The sequence below is a fragment of the Portunus trituberculatus genome, chromosome 16 (genome assembly GCF_017591435.1).
Source record: "Portunus trituberculatus isolate SZX2019 chromosome 16, ASM1759143v1, whole genome shotgun sequence".
Taxonomy (NCBI): Eukaryota; Metazoa; Arthropoda; class Malacostraca; order Decapoda; family Portunidae; genus Portunus; species Portunus trituberculatus.
Genome location: NC_059270.1, coordinates 14174855 through 14198011, shown reverse-complemented (window position 1 = coordinate 14198011; position 23157 = coordinate 14174855). Strand labels below are relative to the sequence as shown.

Here is a 23157-nt window from a genome sequence, read left to right as displayed (position 1 = left end):
TGGGTGTCTTGTGGTACGTACCGGGCATCATGGAGGAGCATGTAGTGTAGGCGTGGATGACGCAAACTTTTCCAGGGCTTCTCGGTGTCCGGTAGACATCTTGGATAGACTCAGGGTGGTCAGGGAATCTTCGTAGTTGGTGTAGACAAGGCCAAGGATGACCATACACGATCACATTTGCACATTCTCCAGTAATAGAAGTAATAGAAGACCTACAAAATGAGAGAAGAGATTGTAATGAAGGGAAGGGAGAGAAAGACCTATGAGTGGTTACACAAGATACCTGAACCTAGAAAGGTACATAAATGGATTATTTACTTCATCATATAGGGCCCTAATAAATATCAGGTTGGTGTTTCATTACATGGATAACAGTATGATGAAAAAAATCACAACCACTATAATAAGACCCAGACTTGAATACGCAGCAGTGATGTGGTTTCCACACATGTAAAAGGATATCAGGAAACTAGAAAGAATCCAAAGGACAGCTACAAAGATGGTGTCAGAAATGAAAGACCTTCCCTATGAAGAAAGACTGTAGGAAATGGGACTACCAACTCTGAAGGATAGACAAGAGAGAGATCTAATAACGAATGTAAACTGTATGGAAAAGATAGATACAAAAGACCAGGTTTCACTGAAGATAGAGATAGACGGATGAAAGGATATTAAGAAGGTCACGAAAAGTTAATGTTTGAATAAGATTAAAAAGTTTAGTTTCCCTCATAAGACGGTGGACATCAGGAACGCATTGAGTGAAGAGTTTGTAACAGCAGAAAATGTGCATAGATTTAAGGAAAAGTTGGACAAAAATAGATACGAAGACAGGTCACTATGAGTCCCACTCGAACCCTGTACTATACAACTAGATAAATACATTCTCCAGCTGATGCTGTTGAGTGGAGCCGAGAGAGGAAAACCACATCATATAGTGATATATATATATATATATATATATATATATATATATATATATATATATATATATATATATATATATATATATATATATATATATATAGTGAGGCATACATGAGTTTAAGGAGAATGAAGGTGATGTATACTACCCTGAACTCGTCTGCCGGCGTCCCCAGGGAGTCGAGTCTGAACAGCATGTAGTACAGTATGTAGGCAGCTAACCTAACTGTGGTGGTAACATACTGTTTCCAGGTCAGCTGTTCGTCCAACGTGACACCGAATAGCTTGGCCTACTAGACCACTCGGAGGTGATGGGCATCTACAGAGGGCTGAGTAGCAAGCACTGCCGCTGAGGTGGTCACACGTGCATCACCAGTCATGCTGTAGAGCAGGGGTTCTCAACCTTTTTAATCTTGTGTACCCTTCGAAGTCTTTCAGTATTGATCACGTACCCCTTTCCCACAATGCAGCGTCAGGAAGGGTAAGAATAAATGCATGGTTTATTAATTTAGTTTACTAAGTTTAATTTGTGTTATATATGTAGAGCAGACAAAAATTTTTATTAATATTAGTATGTTTCTATGAGGTAGTGTCGATAGGAACTGGTACCTCACAAGGAGACACTATATGTGACTAACATGCAATACATTTACCAAAAAGGAATTATATCAAACAATTTTCAATCATTATGGCAGTGAACTAGTGTTGCTTCCAGCTAGTTGCAACTTGCAACTAGTGATAGTGATAAATAAGTCAGTGTGTGTGTGAATAACATATAAAATGATAAATCGGAACAAATATTATAGGTTTGCAAGGTTGTGTGGCAACTGTAATCCAAGAGAGCTTCCTCTCAAGTGATATAACTCCAAGAGTTTCTTTGTTAACGTTGTTAACGTGTCCTGGTTCTAGGACACTTCCAGCTTAGCACATGTAGGCCACATTGTATAGTATAAACAAATTTGCAGTTATTCAAAGCTGAAGTATTTTGAGAAACCTGCCACGTACCCCAAAAATTCTTCTCAAGTACCCCTGGGGGTACGCGTACCCCAGGTTGAGAATCCCTGCTGTAGAGTGTGGGTGAATGTCATCCTGCTCTCCTCGGTCCACGCCTGCAGTTTCTTCAGAGTCTGTCACTGGCGAATCCGTAATTACCTCCACACTCTGGATGAGACAGGGCTCGCCCACTCATTCTTGCTATTTATAATTTTCATGGATGAATTGATGAGAATAGTCAAGCAGAGGCGTTTATCAGATCGATTCCTTGGCTGGCTCCATACTTTAGTACTGATGAATGATACTGTGCTTCTGGCCACCAGCAGAGAGGGAATGATTGATAGAATAAAATTATTTGACATTTGGAAGCAAGCACAGTATAGCTACTCATGAACAAGGCAGAGACTAAAGTTTTCGTCATCAATGGCACGGTAAGAGACGCGGAGCTATGTTTAACAATTAATCATTGCTCAACGTGTATGTGTGTGCACTTACGTGTATCTGAGATCGTCCTTTACTAGTGATGGTTCTGTGTCCTCTCTTACGTTAAAAATAAGACGAGTCATATCATTACATTTGTGAATGTTGTTCATCTGAAATTATTATGGAGTTTTGAGATCAGCGACACGAACTAGATGCTTGTGAATTCCCAGGAGAGAAGAAAGAAGGTGCAAGAACTTGTTGAATTGGTCGAAGCTAACACGGCAGAGTATAGGCTACCATTGCAACACACAAAGGACTGTATTCTGAAACACCTTGGCATCGTGCCTCTAATAGTGAACAAACTTTAGTGGAAGTTGTAAGGATATTCAAAGGTGTTTTCGTGATTCTATGGATTTTTTTCTTTTATGCAAGAGGGAAACTAGCCAAGGACAAAAAAAAAAAAAAAGCTTTGAAAAAAAGGCCTATTTGAATTGCAGGTTCTCTAAAAGATTGGTAAGGAGTTATTCAGAAATGAGGGACAAATGCCTTTAAACCTCCCTCTTAAAAGAAGTCAAGTCGTAGGAAGATGGAAATATAGAAGCAGGCAGGAACTTCCAGAGTTTACCAGAGAAAGGTATGAATGATTGAGAATACTAGTTAACTATTGCATTAGAGAGTTGGACAGAATAGGGATGAGAGGAAGAAGTAAGCCTTGTGCAGCGAGGACGCAGAAGGGGAGACATGCAGTTAGCAAGATCAGTTGGACAGTCAGCATGAAAATAGCGATGAAAGGTAGAAAGAGATGCAACATTTCAGCGGTGAGAAAGGCTGAAGACAGTCAGAGGAGGGGAGTTGATGAGACGAAAAGCTATCTAATAAAGCTGTGAGTGGAACCCCCCACCCAATATATCAACAATGGTGTTATATTGTCAATTGTAAAGACACTCATGGATGTCCCACGTATCTCTGGCTTAAGAAAATCGTTCTCTTTACCTTGATCGTCTCGGTGTAGTCTTTCTTTCCCCGTCTGAGATTTCCCCAGGAAAAATCTGGCCCATGTTAGATCTCCCCTAGGGGAAATTTTGACCCAGGATAAAATCCCCCCTCTTGACCAATATTCCCCCCACCACCCATATACACAATTCACTTCAGCCTAACAATAGGGTAATTCAATCATGAGACAGGGACTTTAGCATTACGAAAAAAAATGTCAACAACAGGCGATAGGGAAGGCTGCCTCGTTCTGATTGAATTATGGTCTGGAAAATTATGGTGTTTGGTCTGATTTGATTTTTTTTTTTTTTTTTTTATTGAGAGAGAGAGAGAGAGAGAGAGAGAGAGAGAGAGAGAGAGAGAGAGAGAGAGAGAGAGACGCAGAGTCGTACCAGAGAACATAGTATTTCTCGTTATAACACTGACATTAGAACTAGTTTCTTTTCTGTTCATGTTCTGTGTATGTTTCTGTTGGAGGATGTAACTGTGTCTACTGAGTCTACTGAGGGGGAAGGCCCTCATCAAGGTAAGAAATCAAGTTAAGCTGAGTGCCAGATTACGCCGCACGTAAGGGTAGCAGCAGCTACATTAACTACTAACATTAATTCCAACATAACGCCCGAGGTAAACTAACAAATCACTTAAGCCTAACAGTACAGTGATTGGATCATCACGAGACAGGGACTAAAGCATTACAAAAAACGGGTATAAATAAAACAATTGGAAAGATAACTGCTAAATATTTTTGTTAAAGGCATTAAAGAACTTGTCATGACATTCCTGACCTGTGGGCTAGGAGCGAGGCGTGACCGCGACTGGATCTACTTCCCTTACCCCTGTTTTGTGCAGTAAAACACCTGAAGCAAGTGACTCTCATTGTGACTATGTACGGGGTGTCCTTCCCTACCTTTGTTCTTGTCTCCCTCTTTCCTTGCCCATAGTACCATAACAATTACATTGCATTACATTACCTGTACTTGGTGACTTGAAAACAATGGTGTGATTTATACTTTGTGAGAGGGTGAAATGGCCAAGAGGGAGGAAACATATCCTATGTCTGTTTTACCCACCACGGGGAAAAACAGCCCAGACCAATTTTCAAAGGGAGGGGGGAGCAGTATTTAACCTAGGCTATTTTCCCGGGGAGAACAACAGTCAGAGGGGAAATTTTTCTTGCTACACCGGTAAGAGAACAAGTTAGGTGTTTTTTAAAGGTAAGGTATAGCTACTGTTTTGCCGGATATTGTTGCATCTTAGGTGTGCAATTAGCTCTAGAAATGAGAAAGAAACATCGAATTTTTATAACTATTTCAAGGTGCAGTAGGGTGGTCCACGAGACTACCCATTTCTACTAAAAGCCGAAGGGGTAGATGTGAATGATGTAGGAGCTGGTGTGTGGTGCCTTGTCTGGGGCACCCCTTGGAGGATTGCTTCACCTGATATATAATTATTATTGTTATTATTATTATTATTATTATTATTATTATTATTATTATTATTATTATTATTATTATTATTATTACTGCTACTACTACTACTACTACTACTACTACTACTACTACTACTACTACTACTACTACTACTACTACTACTACTACTATTATCATTATTACTATTATTATTATCCTTATTTTCATTATTGTTATTATTATCATTATCATTATGGAAAGTCTTGCGAATGAGTCCTTCATTAGATCTAGCTTTAATGTTGAAAACGCATAGCCTATTATATTTTTGCCCTTAACACACCTTTGAACGTTCTAATTAGAGAAGAACAATATTATGAATGAAAAAGATCAATAGAATATGATAATCGTCAGTATGTCCTGTCAATCTTGTCATTATTTTTTTCTATTCCAATTTATTGGAGTTACCGGTGATAAGAGACTTGTTTTCTTCTGTTCTCAGGTATGTGGTTGAGTACCGTTATGTCTCGAGACCCGCTATTGAGTCAGGATTTACTGTTCCATGTACTGCAACTTGCATGTAAGATTTACAGCTATGACATTTATTCAGTAATGGTACAAATGAATATCTCTGTGTATGTATCTACAAGTTAGTAACGTCGGGGAAGAGTGGGAGGCAGACGACAACGGGAAGTGGGAGTGGAAGGGGTGAATGTACTGTGACCGGTGACAGTGAACCTGTGATGGTGGAGATGACCCGAAACTTCCCACGAGATTCCTCTACAAACTTAAACAAATAGCAGATCCGTTTCTTATCACTTAAACAAACACTGCTTTCTAGCGTACCTGGCAAATTATGAATAACAAAAAAGTTCCGTTAAATATTTGGTGCCGCTTGACCATCTTTTCTAGTTTGTAGAACTTTTCAATTTAGTAAGAATACAGGAATGTACAACGATGAAGTCACTCATGATTTTACAACGGAATGTGTAAGAATATTATCTTATGGTAATTACTGGAAGCATTAGATCTAAAGGAGGTTTGTGGGATGCAAGGAGGAATGGAAGGAGCAAGACAGGAAGGAAGGAACGAGAATGGGGTCAGTGAAGCCAGAGACAGCAGAGGTGAAGGTAGTGGTGCGGTTGCTGCCTGGCCCGGCGTTGCTTTTATTGTAAGGTGCCTGGAGTTCATGATCACGTTTGGCTTTGTGGATGCTACTCAGTCTTATGAAGTGATAGTGCAGTGAAAGATTGACCATCGAATGTTTGAATCATGAAGCCCTTTTGTTTCCGCCGGGTAAGTAGTGTGTGTGTGTGTGTGTGTGTGTGTGTTCCGTAACGAACTGAGTTAACAAGCAATTTGGTGTGGTTAGTATATAGTACTAATAGGTTCACATATTACGATTATTAGAAGGTATCGTTTCTTTCCCCACAATTATTATTTTGTTTCCATACTATGACATCATTTTTATAGTGAATCCAGCCTTACATGGTACTTGGGGTATCGGCTGCTCTTGCCCCGCGTTTCTGCTACATTCAATTAACAAATGTAACGAGATTACAAATTGTTATATGTGATTGCATTTTTATGGCTTTAGATTTGGAGAGAGAGAGAGAGAGAGAGAGAGAGAGAGAGATCATGTCCCTCTCTTCCTACCGCTTATGAGTGTCTCGGTTAATACCCTCACCCATACTGGGCCACCAGTCTGTCCCAACTCGCCCTTCCATGTGTGTGTGTGTGTGTGTGTGCGTGTGTGTGCGTGTGTGTGCGTGTGTGCGCGCGGGTGTGCCTCCTTTCACGTATAGCCCCTGTTCACCTAGCAGTGAGTAGGTACGGGATGTAAATCGAGGAGTTGTGACCTTGTTGTCCCGGTGTGTGGTGTGTGCCTGGTCTCAGGCCTATCCGAAGATCGGAAATAATGAGCTCTGAGCTCGTTCCGTAGGGTAACGTCTGGCTGTCTCGTCAGAGATTGCAGCAAATCAAACAGTGAAACACACACACACACACACACACACACACAGGTCCCCGTTTACTCCTCCTACGCATCTATCATTTTATCTCTATCTACAGCCAGGCTCGAATGCGTGTGTGTGTGTGTGTGTAATTCACCTCCTCCTCCTCGGTCGCCTGCTGGTCACCCAGCCAGTCTTCCCCAGTACGGAGCGAGCTCAGAGCTCATAGACCGATCTTCGGGTAGGACTGAGACCACATCAACACACACCACACACCGGGAAAGCGAGGCCACAACCCCTCGAGTTACATCCCGTACCTATTTACTGCTAGGTGAACACACCCCACACATTAAGAGGCTTGCCCATTTGCCTCGCCGCTTACCGGGACTCGAACCCGGGCCTCTTGATTGTGAGTCGAGCGTGCTAACCACTACACTACGCGGTGTGTGTATTTACCTAGTTGTATTTACCTAGTTGTAGTTTTACAGGGCCTGGGCTTTATGCTCGTGTGGTCCCGTCTCCATATCTACACTTATCCAATTTTTCTTTAAAACTATGTACACTCTTTGCTGATACCACTTCCTCACTCAAACTGTTCCAAGTCTCAACACATCTTTGCGGGAAACTAAATTTTTTAACATCTCTCAGACATCGTCCCTTCCTTAGTTTCTTACTATGCGATCTTGTGCTTCTAAAGTCATATTCTTCTCTCAGGATCAGTTTCTCATTATCCACTTCATCCATTCCGTTAATCAATTTATAAACTTGTATCAGATCCTCTCTCTCTTCTCTGCTCCAAGGTTGGTAGATCCATTGCCTTTAGTCTCTCCTCATATGCCATCCCTTTAAATTCTGGAACCATTCTTGTAGCCATTTTTGTAGTCTCTCTAATTTTCTTATGTGTTTCTTTTATGGGGAGTCCACACAACTCCTGCATATTCCAATCTAGGTCTTATTTTAGTACTTATCAATTTCTTCATCATTTCCTTGTCCATATAGTGAAATGCTACTCCAATATTCCTTAGCAAATTATACGTCTCTCTGAAAATTCTATCAATATGGCTAACCGGTTGATTATTTTCTTCCATTGTCACTCCCAAGTCCTTTTCCTTTTTTACTTTTTCTAGTTCTACTCCATCTCCCATCTTATAGATTCCCACTGGTCGTCTTTCACTTTTCCCATTTCCATGACATGGCTTTTGTCCACATTGAATTCCATCTCCCATTTTTTGCTCCATTTCCAGATCTTGTTTAAGTCTTCCTGTAGTATTTCACAATCCTCTTTTTGTTTAATGACTCTGCACAGTTTCGCATCGTCCGCAAACAGATTTATGTAGCTGTTCACTCCCTCTGGCATGTCATTTATATATACGAGAAAAAGTATTGGTGCCAATACTGACCCCTGTGGCACTCCGCTGTCTACTGTTCTCCACTTGGACTTCATATCTTTAACTATCGTCCTTATTTCTCTCCCCCTTAAGTAATTCTTCATCCATCTCAATGTGCTTCCTTTTAAGCCACCCTTCTCCTCTAACTTCCATAGTAATCTTTCATGTGGCACTTTATCAAAAGCCTTTTTTAGATCTAAATAAATACAGTCAACCCATCCCTCTCTCTTGTACTTTATCAACTATTCTAGAGTAGAAACTCAATAAATTTGTCACACATGACCGACCTTTTCTAAAACCAAATTGGCTATTTGATAATATTTTGTTGTCTTCAAGAAACTCGATCCATTGCTTCTTTATTACTTTTCACACATCTTGCATATTACACTAGTTAGTGATACCGGTCTGTAATTTAAAGGTTCTTCCTTCCTTCCGCTCTTATATATGGGAACCACCTCAGCTCTTTTCCACTCCACTGGCACTGTTCCATTTTCTATTGAGCATTTTATGATGTTGTATATTGGACTTGCTAGTTCTTCCCTACATTCTTTCAGTATTCTGCCTGAGACTTCATCCGGTCCCATTGCCTTTTCCTCATCCAATTCCGTCATCAACTTTTTATTTCAAGCTTGGTTACTTTAATCTCTTTCATATAGACAGTCTCTCTATTACCCTGTGGTCTTTCAAATTTGGATTCCTTAGTAAAGACCTCATGAAATTTACTATTTAACAGTTCTGCCATACTTTTGGGTCTTCCACCATTCCGTTTTCTCCTTTTAACCTTTCTATTGTTTCTTTTTGTCTTATTTTTCCATTTATGAATCTGTAGAACAATTTTGGTTGTTCCTTACATTTTTCGACAATGTCCTTTTCATAGTTCTTTTCTTCTTCCTTTCTCACCTTAGCATATTCATTTCTTGCTGTTTTGAAGTTTTCCTTATTTTCTGGATTTCTGTTTCTTCTCCACCTTTTCCATGCTCCATCTCGTTTCTCCTTTGCCCTAGCACATCTTGCATTAAACCAATCTTTCTTTCCTTCTTCTTTAGGTCTATATTTCGGAACATATTCCCTGACCCCAGTTTTGTATATTTCCAAAAATAAGTTATATTTCTCTTGAACCGTTAATGAGTTTTCCATCTCCTCCCAGTTTACGTTTTTAAAATAGTTCTATATCCATCTCTAATATTACATGGTCACTCTTTCCCAATGGGCACTTGTATCTTATATCATCGTTAATTGGTATATCCCTTGTAAAAACTAGGTCTAATCTTGCCGGCTCATCGTTTCCTCTGAATCTTGTGTTTTCCTTTACTCTTTGGACCATCAAATTATCTATCATTAGGTTCAGGAATCTATCTCCCCAGGCATCTTCTCCCATACCACTTTCATAATTTTCCCAGTCTACCTCCTTACAGTTGAAATTTCCTATCAATATGTGTGTGTGTGTGTGTGTGTGTGTGTGTGTGTGTGTGTGTGTGTGTGTGTGCGTGCGTGCGTGCGCAATCAGTTATAGTGTAATAGCAGAAACTGACGATAGTGAATTAAAAACGGTCTCTGAAGAACAACAACAATGATGGTAATGATAGTAATACTGGTTCTAGTTGTGGTTGTTGTTGTTGTTGTTGTTAGAGGAGTAGTAGTGGTGATGGTGGTACTGGTAGTATTAATAGGAGGAGGATGAATACAACCATTGGCGGCGCTAACTGGGGTGTTTAGGGCGGTTTGAGCCTCAATAATGAGCTTAGCACCCTTTCAGCCCCTCCAATATTGCTAACCTTGCTGTAATATTAAATAGTTCTAGGAAGGCCAAACAGTTGAACATTGATGCGATTATAGACACATTTGCTGCCAATCACCAGAACAGGCGCATAATTTTAAAGTAACATCTTGATTTAAAGTTCTTGGGTTGTTTGCTATGCTCTAATTTCTACTATGCTTCCTTAGATTGTATTGACTTCTATGAAATAATTATTTTCTGCCATGTTAACTTCGTGCTTAATAACAATAATAATAATAATAATAATAATAATAATAATAATAATAGTAATAATAATAAATACTTTGTTTAGTCAATTTGTAATGATACACACGCATTGAAACTCTTTGTGGATCCAGATCATTCAAAGTTACAGTTACAAGACACATACAGTACAACACACAATAAAATATCTGTGACAAGGTAAGGTCCAAGACTAAAACTATATACACTACACTATTTTAAAAACACCATGCTGTAAATTTATCATGCATCAGAATCGAAATCACAATGGAAGCAATGACTTTACCTTTTGCATGGACAGAATTATACAATTTAATGCTAACTGGTACAAATGAATTTTTATATCTAGATGTTTTCTGTGAAGGCAAACCCAATCTTTTTCCAGATCTTAAGAACACGTAGTTATCATTGAGAGGATGGGTATTGTCGTTCATTATTTTCCTAGTTGTACACAATACATTTCTAGAATATAGGTCATCTAGTGTTGTTACCTTTACACCCAATTTACCAGCAATTCTCACAACCTTTTTGAGTTTCTTCTTGTTTTTACAGTTAAGCACCCATACAGCGTTGTTAAACCAAAACATAGAGTTGACTCAATAACAGACTTATAGAACATAGCAAGAATAGTATTTTCAACTTTTAGATTTCTTAAAATTCTCAGAAAGTGAATTCTCTGCATACATTTGCCATACACCTTTTTTTGTGTTTACATCACCAGTTATTTTATCATCAATTTGCACCCCCTAAATATTTACAATCATGTACAATTTCTACCTGTTCCTCTTTAATTACAAGATTTTGAGTACACCTCTTCCTCTTACGAAAATCGATTAACATTTCCTTTGTCTTTTTTACATTTAAATTCAAATAATTATCATCACACCATTTAACAAAATTATTTACTTGAGAACGGTATTCACTTTCATTACCATCTGTTATTTTTCCAATGATCACAGTGTCATCAGCGTATTTAATTACTGAATAGTTTTCATATTCACTAATGCAATCATTGGTATAGAGAGAAAATAAAAGGGGTGAAAGAACACAGCCCTGCGGGGCACCAGTGTTTGTAACAAAAATATCTGATCTAACATTTTTTAGTTTAACAAATTGAGGTCTTTCTGTTAGATAGCTATAAATCCAGTAGATTAGTCTACTGTTAACATTCATAGAGAGGAGTTTATTCAACAAGATGTGTGGTTGTATGGTATTGAACGCACTACTAAAATCAATCAATAAGATTCTTGCATAAGTATTTGATCTTGTCGTGTCAAGGTGTTGCGTCACTTGGTGTTATAATAATGTAGTGGCATCCTCTACACATCTTCCCTTACAATAGACAAACTGCATACTATTCCTGAGTGGATCAACATATTTACATAAAAAATTTTTAACTATCTTAAAAATATTTCATCACTAATGATGTGAGAGCAACAGGTCTTAGGTCATTCATTAAAACAGGTTGCTTTATCTTAGGGACTTGTATTATTTCTGAGATTTTCCACAATAATGGAACTTAACACTGATTGAGTGAGGCTTGAAATAGAACATGTAAAGGCTTAATCAATTGTTGACAGCAAAATTTCAATACATTTGCACCAATGTTATCCGGACCAACTGATTTACCAGTCTTAACTCTTTTTAATGATAAAAATATGTCATCTTAGAGATCATGATAGGTGGATCATTTGCACTATTTATATTTCTTAACACATCAAAACATTCCTTTGAAATTTTTTTGTCATCAAACCTAGCATAAAAACGATTTAGTTCATTTACGTACTCAACTATGTTATCTGGGTCAGGTATAGAGTTTTTAGTTTGATAGCCACAAAGGTGTTTAAGCCCATTCCATGCATCTTTAGTCTTATTTGTACGAAATAAATGTCCAACTTTATTTTTATACATCAATTTAACATGCTTGATTTTAACATTTAACTCCTTCTGTACATTCTTACTTACATTCCTATTACCAGATGACAAAGCTACTTTCTTTTCGTTTAACAATTTTTTTAGATCTCATAGTTTGTTGTTCGGATATGTTTTAACTTCCTTGATGGGTACCACCATACTAACATAGAAATCTATGTAGCTTGTAAACACTTCGACATTAAAATCAATCTCACAATTTTCATCATACATCACATGTCTTTATATTTCATTTCTTTTGATAGAGTGGCTTTTACCTTAATGGTAATAAATGTTGAACATACGTTACTCTAGATTTTTTTGATTTTGTCATTCCGTGGGAAGAATTTTAGAGGAAATAAAAAAATAATTATATACGTTAATACTGCATTTACAAAGAGTACAAGTATCCGCAAGGTATCTTAAGTGTTTGTGCATATAGCAATTTAACACTAATACTTCACTTTGATATTTTGTGAAGCCTCTCAACACTTTAAGCAAGCCTTCCCCTCAGTCCTCCAAATGAAAATTTCCTGGCGCCACTAGTGAATGCAACAAAAATGGTAATTTTAATGGTGATAATATCTAGTATTAACCAAAACAATAACTATAGTATCCCAAATAATCCTAACAACCATAGCCACACTACAACAGCAATAGTATTTGTTTTCTCAAGATATCTGCCTACAGAAATAACGGCAAGCGATTTTTTTTAAGATTCAAACAGCGCTGTCATCATGCTGGAAAGTCTGCATAGCCACAATAATAGCAATCAGTCCATGCATGTGAGAATGGCGCAACCTACAGCTGTGGTCAGTCTAGCACAATGGTTCTTAGCCTTTTACTACCACGTCCTCTCTAGGAATTTATCCTTCCCTCCACAACCCGCATTGTATTTATGAATACAATTCCGTCCCAGATTTTGAAGGAAAAGACGACACTTTTGCATTTTTCATAAACTTCTCATTACTTGATCATGCTCTCGCTAAGAGAATGACATATATAATTAGAAAAATTTCTAAAACTTGCATGAAATGCATTCCGATTTGAGATGATGAAATTTTATAGAAAAAAATTAAGAGTTCCGACACCTTACCAATCAGACCAAGATCATAAGCTTTTCGCTTTTTATAAAGACTGGCCAGAATTCAACACTTAATATGATTGTAACGCACTTGTTTTGTCACTGATAAATATTTAAAATTATTCACAAAGGTCAAACAGGATTTGGGTGGCCTTAACTGTCCTGTCATTATGTGATGAGAGACATGCGACATATCTTTTGTAAAATATCTGGATGTAACATTTATTGTAGCCTAATGATTATAAGCCACGTATCAAAGCAAAAAAAAAAAAAAAAACATAGAATATAATTAAGTAGTTGTTTTAGATGTGACAAAAATCCGGAATAAAATTTTGTGTCGAGTCATTTAAATTGCGAGGTCTGCAACACGTTATACCTAAAGAAAGAATGAATTATCTCCAGTTTGATAGGGAATGTTAAGGTAATATTTGTACAAGTTTTCAGTCCTTCCCCTTACGATCCTTTCTGCTCTCCTCTTTCTCCCGGTTGTTGCTCTTGTCTTCCACATCTTTTCCTTGTGATCTTTCGTCTCATCTCTAATTTCTTCCCGGTTGTTCCTCTCTTTCTTCCATATTTTTTTCCTTCCTGATCTCTTTTTCCTATTCTTTCGCTCCCTTTCTTCCACATTTCTTCTCTTCCTTTCACTATGAAAGTTGAATAAAGAAAAAAATATTTACCTAGAAATTATTACTGTTATTATATCATTTTGTTATTATTTTTGATTATTTTTTTTATTATCATCATCATTATTGTTATTAGTGTCATTATTGTCATATCATCATTAATGTTAATAGTTAAGCTATCAGAACATGTATCATTATTTATCCTCCCTTTCAAACACACACACACACACACACACACACACACACACACACACACACACACACACACACCATCAAATAAAATAGCCTGATGAGAAAAAAAAAAAAGCGATCCTGTGGTTCTAGGAGTTGACTCAGAATATCAGGGAATTTTGAAATGTAATGAAAGACACAAGCAAAGAAAATTATATCACTTCATGACAAATTTTGAAGGATTAAGTACTTTGGTAGTATTTATTGGAAAGAAGCCATATAGGGCAAAACAGTGCAAGAGTAGTATGAAATGTTCCTAGATATTACAGTGAGGGGATAAAGAGGTATGTTCCCATATACAGAGTTAAAGAGAGCGAACACCCTTGGTATAAAGATCGTTTTACACAGGAGAGATACCCGACGCATGCGGTGAGAAGCTACATGGCTTAAAAATGTCTCATTATATTTCTAATAGGTGTATTTACACCGGATGCAAAACTGTGTGACGCATACCGGCCACACTGTTCGCACCGATTCCAAGATCGCCGGACAGGCGATTTTTCCGGCCATAGCGTCGATGACTTGTCCCCCTTGGGACTTCCGCCTTTGTGCTCTCGTTTCCAGAGGCCACACACAGTAACCTGACTGCTTAACTCTCCCTCACTCACTCACTGTCCTTCACCATGAACTGATGGATTTCCTGTAGTTGGTGGCTTGCTTCTCAATATTTTGTTCAGTGAATAATATAACTTCAGAGAACTGAGCTATTCAGTCTGAAATGCTATCAAAATTTCTCCTCATCCATTTCCATAGGTGGGCAAGCGCTCTCAAAATTAAATTCCAGTCACGTTCCTCCGCTCTTTCAGGCAAGACTCTTCCGGTATCGCTCATCCACTCATTTTTAAGGAGTTACCGAAGTTAGTGAGGGATTAAGAGGGAGCCATGATAGTCTCACTCCCTAGGACTCAAGACTTCCTTATTCCAACAGTTTTTGCAGAAATATTCAATGTTTCGGGAAATTACTTTTGTATTAATATTAACTATGAAGCCAATAAGAACTTCATATTCTAGTAACGATTACTATTTGCTTGTGTAAGTCATAACTGTCAGTCAAAAAAGGAATATTGTAGCAGAGGTGTCTGACATAAAGACACGCCAGGATTTGTTGCATTATTCATCGCTTGTTATAGTTAATAGTAAGTTTGTACTGCTCTTCTGATTATATATATATATATATATATATATATATATATATATATATATATATATATATATATATATATATATATAACTCAGTAATGCTCTAAAGTATATCAATTGCGTGTGGATCTCACAGGAGATGAACTTGTAGTGAAATTCTTGAAACGACTCGACATGCAATCTCCCGCGATATATTGGCGCGCTCATAATCTAACCCAGTTTCGTAGCATGTCAGGTGGTGATTGGCCACGGAAATCTTTACACTTTACCGGTGACATGTTATGTCTCCATTGGCAATCCTTTTGGTGCAGCCATAGGCCAAGCAAGCCGGCATAATTGCAAAGTGTTGAGATGGGTGAATGTCGCACGTACGAGTACCGGTACGTTTACTATTAGCTTCTCTGCGTGCGATCACATTACATTCCCTTCATTATACATTGAGGTGAAACGTGTTTGGCAATGTCCGCATTCCTCTTGTTGATTCACTTGCGAGTACCATCAGCAACACAATGTTTGGGTTGCTTCCGGAAAGAGGACAGAGCTTAGCAGCTTCACTATAGTGACGTCATAGCCTCTCCTTATCTTTCCTACAATCTTTCCTCCGAGGGAGGAAAGATAAGAGGAGAGGCTATGCCGTCATCTTTTGCTACCGTCAGGGAGAGACATCTCTTAACAGAAAGACACAGTGCTCCTGCAGCATCCCTAAGACTGTTGTCAGGCATCCCGCTGACGCACGTTCCTTACCAGTAGGCTATATAGCCCACAGTTCGGTGTGGCCAACCATGATTTGCCTCGCTGCGGCTTCACTTTGCCGTGCGGTGAAGTCATCAGTGTGGGACGAGGCAAGGAACAATTTTTCTCGTGTTACTGTTGCCTCTTATTCAACACTGCATGGACCAGAGATAGTTTGAATTGAAGTAGTTTACATTTTACCAGTAAAATGAAACACTTAATGAAATACATATCAATTATTGAAAAAAAAAATCAATTTAGGAGAAAAGCACAGTAAATAGCTAAGTGTATTTAGATGTGGCTATCGAAAGGTCCGTTGTTGGTACTTAGAATATACTCGTAGCTCACCCACCACTCCCATCCCCTGTGGATTTTATGATATATTGCATCAAGACGAGTTCACACGTGTCAACATGCGGCTGGAAATACTAGCAGCTAGAAGTATTAACAAAGCTCTGCTAGCCGGAACACGTTCACACAAAGCGGCTGGGAAGTATCGGCTGGTTGCCCTACAGTTCATCTCAACAAAAGACTATGCACAATTGTTGTCAAATTAAATGTCGAAATGCAGTCGAAAACCCAAGCGGCCGGTAATTCCAGCCGCATATTGACACATGTGAACCCGCCTTTAGGAACTTCTTTTCTCTATCTACATCGTTGAATTCCAGCGTGTTCCTTATTTTTATTTATTATTTATCTATTTTTATTTATTTGTTTATCTGTTTTTTTTTATTATTTTTATTATTATTTTTTTATTTATTTATTTATTTATTTATTTATTTTATTTATTTTTATTTTTTTGACAGGCCAGGATGCGAGGCGCCATCGTGTACCTGCTCACCGCACTACTCTACTCGGCTCTGCTGCTGCTGATGTTGACCCACTCAGGCCTGGACTTGAACAGCAGTGACATCACCCACATCACACGTGACAGTACTGGTGTGTGGCTACTCCTACGTACATAACAGTCTGGCTGCTTTGATTAAGAATTTAAACACGTTTCCTAAGTATTTTAAGATGTTTATATATATATATTTTTTTTTTTTTTTTTTTTGTATTCTTTGCTCCAGTTTTATATAACAATAAGTAACCCAAACTTCATCACAACGATGCAATAACTGTGCTGCTGGTGACTGCAAGGTGTCTATCATGATCAAACTTATCCTGAAGGGAAAATTGGGTCACTGTTTAAGGTTTTATTCTCCAAAATAGCAAGAACGGTTGCTTGCTACACTCATGTAATAATTATGCTCTAAAAATCAAACTCTCTCTCTCTCTCTCTCTCTCTCTCTCTCTCTCTCTCTCTCTCTCTCTCTCTCTCTCTCTCTCTCTCTCTCTCTCTCTCAGGTATTACCAGTATAATACTTTAGACATAACCAATCAACTTCTTGTTTTCATGATGGCTGCCCGTAAAAACACCTCAGACCAAGACAAGAACAATGAAGTGGTGTTCTTCCTCATTCTGTGTCAAGGTAAGACTAGAAGTTGAAAGCCTTAATAGGATTTAGTGTCGTAGATCCTTAATTAACTGATGAGAGCTAGGAGTTACATTGGAAATTTGATGAACTTCGATTCACCATATATGTACAAAAAAGATGATTCCATATCTGAAGCAGTTTTCCGACCTACTCGTATACTTCTAACAAAAATGACGTCATTATTTTATTTATTTTTTTTTCATGATAACTGTTGATTTACTAGAGCTGCCTCTGACGCGGAGGTATTTTAAGTCCTCTTCTTCCTCTCCTCCACCACATTCCCCCTCCCATGCCTCTTCCATATCTCTCTCTCTCTCTCTCTCTCTCTCTCTCTCTCTCTCTCTTTTTAATTCGAACTGCTATCACACTAGCTTCTGCTATCGCTGGATGCAGCAATACAGTTGGATCAGCCAGCCATTCACTGGCTAATGATTCTCGCTGCTTCGAGCGAGCGGTAGGGATGGCCTTTCCGAGTACCAAACCGTCAGGACATAATAATAAAAAATGATAATAACAATAATTTTAAAAGTTGAAATAATAATAATAATAATAATAATAATAATAATAATAATAATAATAATAATAATAATAATAATAATAATAATAATATTATTATTATTATTATTATTATTATTATTATTATTATTTGTCATTATTACAACTACTAGTGCTGCTATTAGTACTGCTACTACTTCTAATAATAGTAACAATAATATAACTATCCTTAATTATCATTACTGCTACTCTCTCTCTCTCTCTCTCTCTCTCTCTCTCTCTCTCTCTCTCTCTCTCTCTCTCTCTCTCTCTCTCAGAATATATTTATTGTAAAACAGATAATAATGACAATTAATAATAATAATAAAAATAATAATAATGATAATAATAATAATAATAATAATAATAATAATAATAATAATAATAATGATAAATAAAAAAAAATAATAAAAATGATAATAATAATAGTAATGATAATAATAATAATAGTAATAATAATAATAATAATAATAATAATTTTTATTATTATTATTATTCTTAATATTATTATTATTATCACTTATTATTATTTTTTTTTATTTATCATTATTATTATTATTATTATTATTATTATTATTATTATTATTATTATTATTATTATTATTTTTTATTATTATTATTAATTGTCATTATTATCTGTTTTACAATAAATATATTCTGAGAGAGAGAGAGAGAGAGAGAGAGAGAGAGAGAGAGAGAGAGAGAGAGAGAGAGAGAGAGAGTAATGATAAGGATGTTATATTATTGTTATTATTATTAAAAGTAGTAGCAGTACTAATAGCAGCACTAGTAGTAGTAGTAGTAGTAGTAGTAGTAGTAGTAGTAGTAGTAGTAGTAGTAGTAGTAGTAGTAGTAGTAGTAGTAGTAGTTGTTGTTATAGTAATAGCATTACGACTACTACTACTACTACTACTTCTAGCAATAGTAGTTGTTGTTGTTGTTGTTGTTGTTGTTGTTGTTGTTGCTGTTTTTAGTAGTAGTAGTAACAGTAGTAGTCGTAATAGTAGTAGTAGTAGTAGTAGTAGTAGTAGTAGTAGTGGCAGCAGTAGCAGTTATAGTAGTAGCTGTTGTTGCTGTTGTCTTTGCTAACAATAGTAGTAGTGGTAGTAGTAATAGTAGTAGTAGCAGCAGTAGTAGTAAAAGCAGCAGTAGTAGTAAAAGCAGCAGCAGCAGTAATAGTAGTAGTAGTAGTAGTAGTAGTAGTAGTAGTAGTAATGACGTAGTAGTAGTAATAGTAGTAGTAGTAGTAGTAGTAGTAGTAGTAGTAGTAGTAGTAGTAGTAGTAGTAGTAGTCATGGTAGTAGTAGTAGTTCTCTCTCTCTCTCTCTCTCTCTCTCTCTCTCTCTCTCTCTCTCTCTCTCTCTCTCTCTCTCTCTCTCTCTCTCTCTCTCTCTCTCTCTCTCTCTCTCTCTCTCTCTCTCTAAATATTTATTCATTATATAATCCGTAAGCAACATCGATAGTAACAAGAACAAGAACAAGAACAATAACATGTGTGTGTGTGTGTGTGTGTGTGTGTGTGTGTGTGTGTATTTACCTAGTTGTATTTACCTAGATGTAGTTTTACAAGGCCTGGGCTTTATGCTCGTGTGGTCCCGTCTCCATATCTACACTTATCCAATTTTTCTTTAAAACTATTTACACTCTTTGCTGACACCACTTCCTCACTCAAACTGTTCCAAGTCTCAACACATCTTTGCGGGAAACTAAATTTTTTAACATCTCTCAGACATCGTCCCTTCCTTAGTTTCTTACTATGCGATCTTGTGCTTCTAAAGTCATATTCTTCTCTCAGGATCAGTTTCTCATTATCCACTTCATCCATTCCGTTAATCAATTTATAAATTTTTGCAACCTTCTGTTTCTCTGAGTTTTGTTTTTCTACTTCTGCTGCTTCTTGTGATTTTAGTAATATCTTAATTGGTCTCACTGTTCCTTTTTGATATGGTCCCATTCTATGGATTTCTTCTACTTCCTCTTCTAAGTTCTGTCTATCCTCGTCATTCAGATGTTTTAGTAGGTCTTTTACTGATTTCATTTCGTCTTTTTCCCTTCTTGGTCTATATTTAACATGTCCTTTTCATAGTTCTTTTCTTCTTCCTTTCTCACCTTTTTTTCTTTCAGTCCAAAAATAATTACACTCTTCATTATCCACTTTTTCCGTTAATCGCTGAAATTTCTCTTACTAAATTTTCTTTTTCTTGAGGACTCCTATCATTTTGCTTGTCATATTTTCATCTCTTTCTTTTATCATTTTGCTTGTCATATTTTCATCTCTTTCTCTTGAAATACTTCTTGAAATGATTCCTTGTCTTTCTTATCTTGGATTCTCCATGCTTGTACTTCTTTTTTAATCACGTCTTGTACTCTTTCTTCTTCTTTGTTAACTAGATCTTTTAGCTTTTCTTTTTCTTTCTCGGCTTTACCGAGTCCTTCTTCCATCAATTTCTTATAGTTCGCTATTTGGACTTTTAATTCTTCATTTTCGGTTCTTAGCCTAGTTTCGTTTTCTTCCACTCTTTTTATCCTTTCTTTCAATTTCTGGAGCTCTTTATCCTGTTCTTCATTCTCTTTCATTCCCATACTCTCCTTTATCAATTTATCTAATTTACGTTCGATAGTCAAGACTCTATCAAATAGTGAAGTTTGCGCCGTATCAAAGCCTTCAAATTCTCTTTCTCCCTCACCAACATTGTCATCATCAGCTTTCATTCTTTCCCTTGTCACATACCTGCATTTAGATGGAATCTCTTTCTCACTCATTATTATTTAACACTTTATTCATGTTAACTAGATCTTTTAAAATCAAATAGTGTCGTGTCGGTAGTGTGTGTGTCAGCGACGTTGTGACTCTATCAAATGTGTTTGTGTGTCAGCTTTCATTCTTTCCTTGTCATACCTCCTCACTCATTATTATTTAACACTGTATTCATGACGACTTGAAAAAAATGGTGAGGCGGTGCTGTGTGTGTGTGTGTGTGTGTGTGTGTGTAATTCACCTCCTCCTCGGTCGTCTGCTGATCACCCAGCCAGTCTTCCCCATTACGGAGCGAGCTCAGAGCTCATAGACCGATCTTCGGGTAGGACTGAGACCACATCACACTCCACACACACCGGGAAAGCGAGGCCACAAACCCTCGAGTCACATTCCGTACCTATTTACTGCTAGGTGAACACACCCCACACATTAAGAGGCTTGCCCATTTGCCTCGCCGCTTCCCGGGACTCGAACCCGGACCCTCTCGATTGTGAGTCGAGCGTGCTAACCACTACACTACGCAGTGTGTGTGTGTGTGTATTTACCTAGTTGTAGTTTTACAGGGCCTGGGCTTTATGCTCGTGTGGCCCCGTCTCCATATCTACACTTATCCAATCTTACTTTAAAAGTGTACACACTCGTTGCAGACACTACTTCATTTAAACTGTTCCACGTCTCAATACATCTCTGCGGGAAACTATATTTCTTAATATCTCTCAGACATCTTCCCTTTCTCAGCTTTTTACTATGCGATCTTGTGCTTCGGATAGTGTGTGTGTGTGTGTGTGTGAGAGAGAGAGAGAGAGAGAGAGAGAGAGAGAGAGAGAGAGAGAGAGAGAGAGAGAGAGAAGTAGTAGTAGTAGTAGTAGTAGTAGTAGTAGCTGTAGTAGTAGTAATGATTGAATTGTAGTAGTGGTAATAGTAGTAGTAGTAGTAGTAATAGTAGTGGCAGTAATAGCAGTAGCAGTAATAGTAGTAGCAGTAATATAAATAATAAGAACAGTAGAAGTGTTAGTAGTCAGCCTGTTCTCGTGCTATAAATGATAGAGAGGTTGCCTACAAAAGGTACTCAAGCCTTCCATGACCTGAATCTCATGCACTTTAAACTTCTGCACGTAATCGTGCCTATATTCAGCTTGTTCCTAAAAAGAGTGACCGCTCTAATCCCTCAAACTACCGCCTTATAGCTTTAATCTCTTACTTGTCTAAAGTTTTTTTTAATCTATCTTCAATAGGAATATTCTCAAACATCTCTCATTTCGAAATGTTCCATCTGATCGCCAGTATGGCTTCCGTCAAGGCCACTCTACTGGTGATCTTCTGGCTTTCCTTACTGAGTGTTGGTCATCTTTCAGGATTTCCACAAAAGTTTTGCTGTTGCGTTAGATATACGTATACTATATCAAAAGCTTTTGATAGAGTCTGGCACATAGCTCTGATTTTAAAACTGCCCTCCTACGGTTTCTATCCTTCTCTTTGTAACTTCATCTCAAGTTTCCTTTCCGACCATTCTATTACTGCTGTGGTAGATGGCCACTGGTCTTCTCCTAAATCTATTAACAGTGGTGTTCCTCAGGATTCTCTACTGTCATCCACTCTTTCTGTTATTCATTAATGATCTTCTTAACCAAACTTCTTGCTCTTTCCACTCCTACTCTTATGATACCACCCTACATCTTGCCACATCTATCTAGAGACAACCAACCTTTCAGGAAGTCAACAGATCACGCAGGGACGCCACAGATCGTCTGATTTCTGATCTTTCTAAGATTTCTGATTGGGGCAGAGAAAACGTAGTAGTGTTCAATGTGTCTAAAATTCAATTTTTCCATCTATCAACTCGACACAACCTTTCAGACAACTATCCCCTCTTCTTCAGTGACACTCAGCTGTCCTCATCTTCTACACTGAATATCCTCGGTCTGTCTTTTACTCATAATCTAAACTGGAAACTTCACATCTCTTCTCTTGCTAAGACAGCTTCTATGACGTTGGGTGTTCTGAGACGTCTCTGCTAGTTTTTCTCGCCCCTCCAACTGCTAACTCTGTACAAGGGCCTTATCTGTCCTTGTATGGAGTACTCTTCGCATGTTTGTGGAGGTTCCACTTACACAGTTTTATTAGATAGGATGAAATGAAAATCTTTTCGTTTCCTCATCTCCCCTCCTCTGACTGACTGTCTTCAGCCTCTTTCTCACCGCCAGAATGTTGCATCCCTTATTATCTTTTACCGCTAGTATCATGCCAACTGCTCTACTAATCTTGCTTGCTGCATGCCTCCTCCTACGGCCTAGCTGCACAAGGCTTTCTTCTTCCTCTTATCCCTATTCTGTCCAACTCCCTAGTGCAAGAGTTAACCAGTACTCTCAAGCATTCATATCTTTCTCTGGTAAACTCTGGAACTCCCTGCCTGCTCTTGTATTTCTTTCTTTCTACAACTTAACTTCTTTTAAGAGGAAGGTTTCAAGACATTTATCTCGAACTCTTGGCTTACTCTATGACTCTTTTAGGGAATTGACAATCAAGTGGGTCTTTTTTATTCTATTTTATTTATTTGTTTTTTTTTTTATTATTTATGTTGCCTTTGGCCA

The 23157-nt window shown here is 37.6% G+C and overlaps 1 long non-coding RNA gene across 1 annotated transcript; it reads left to right on the top strand.

The window, feature by feature from the left end:
* Positions 1-5826: 5826 nt before the first annotated feature.
* LOC123504546 lies at positions 5827-17353 on the top strand. Its single transcript, XR_006674863.1, has 3 exons — positions 5827-6032; positions 16603-16735; positions 17221-17353. It is a non-coding gene; the product is annotated as an uncharacterized LOC123504546 (long non-coding RNA).
* Positions 17354-23157: the final 5804 nt, after the last annotated feature.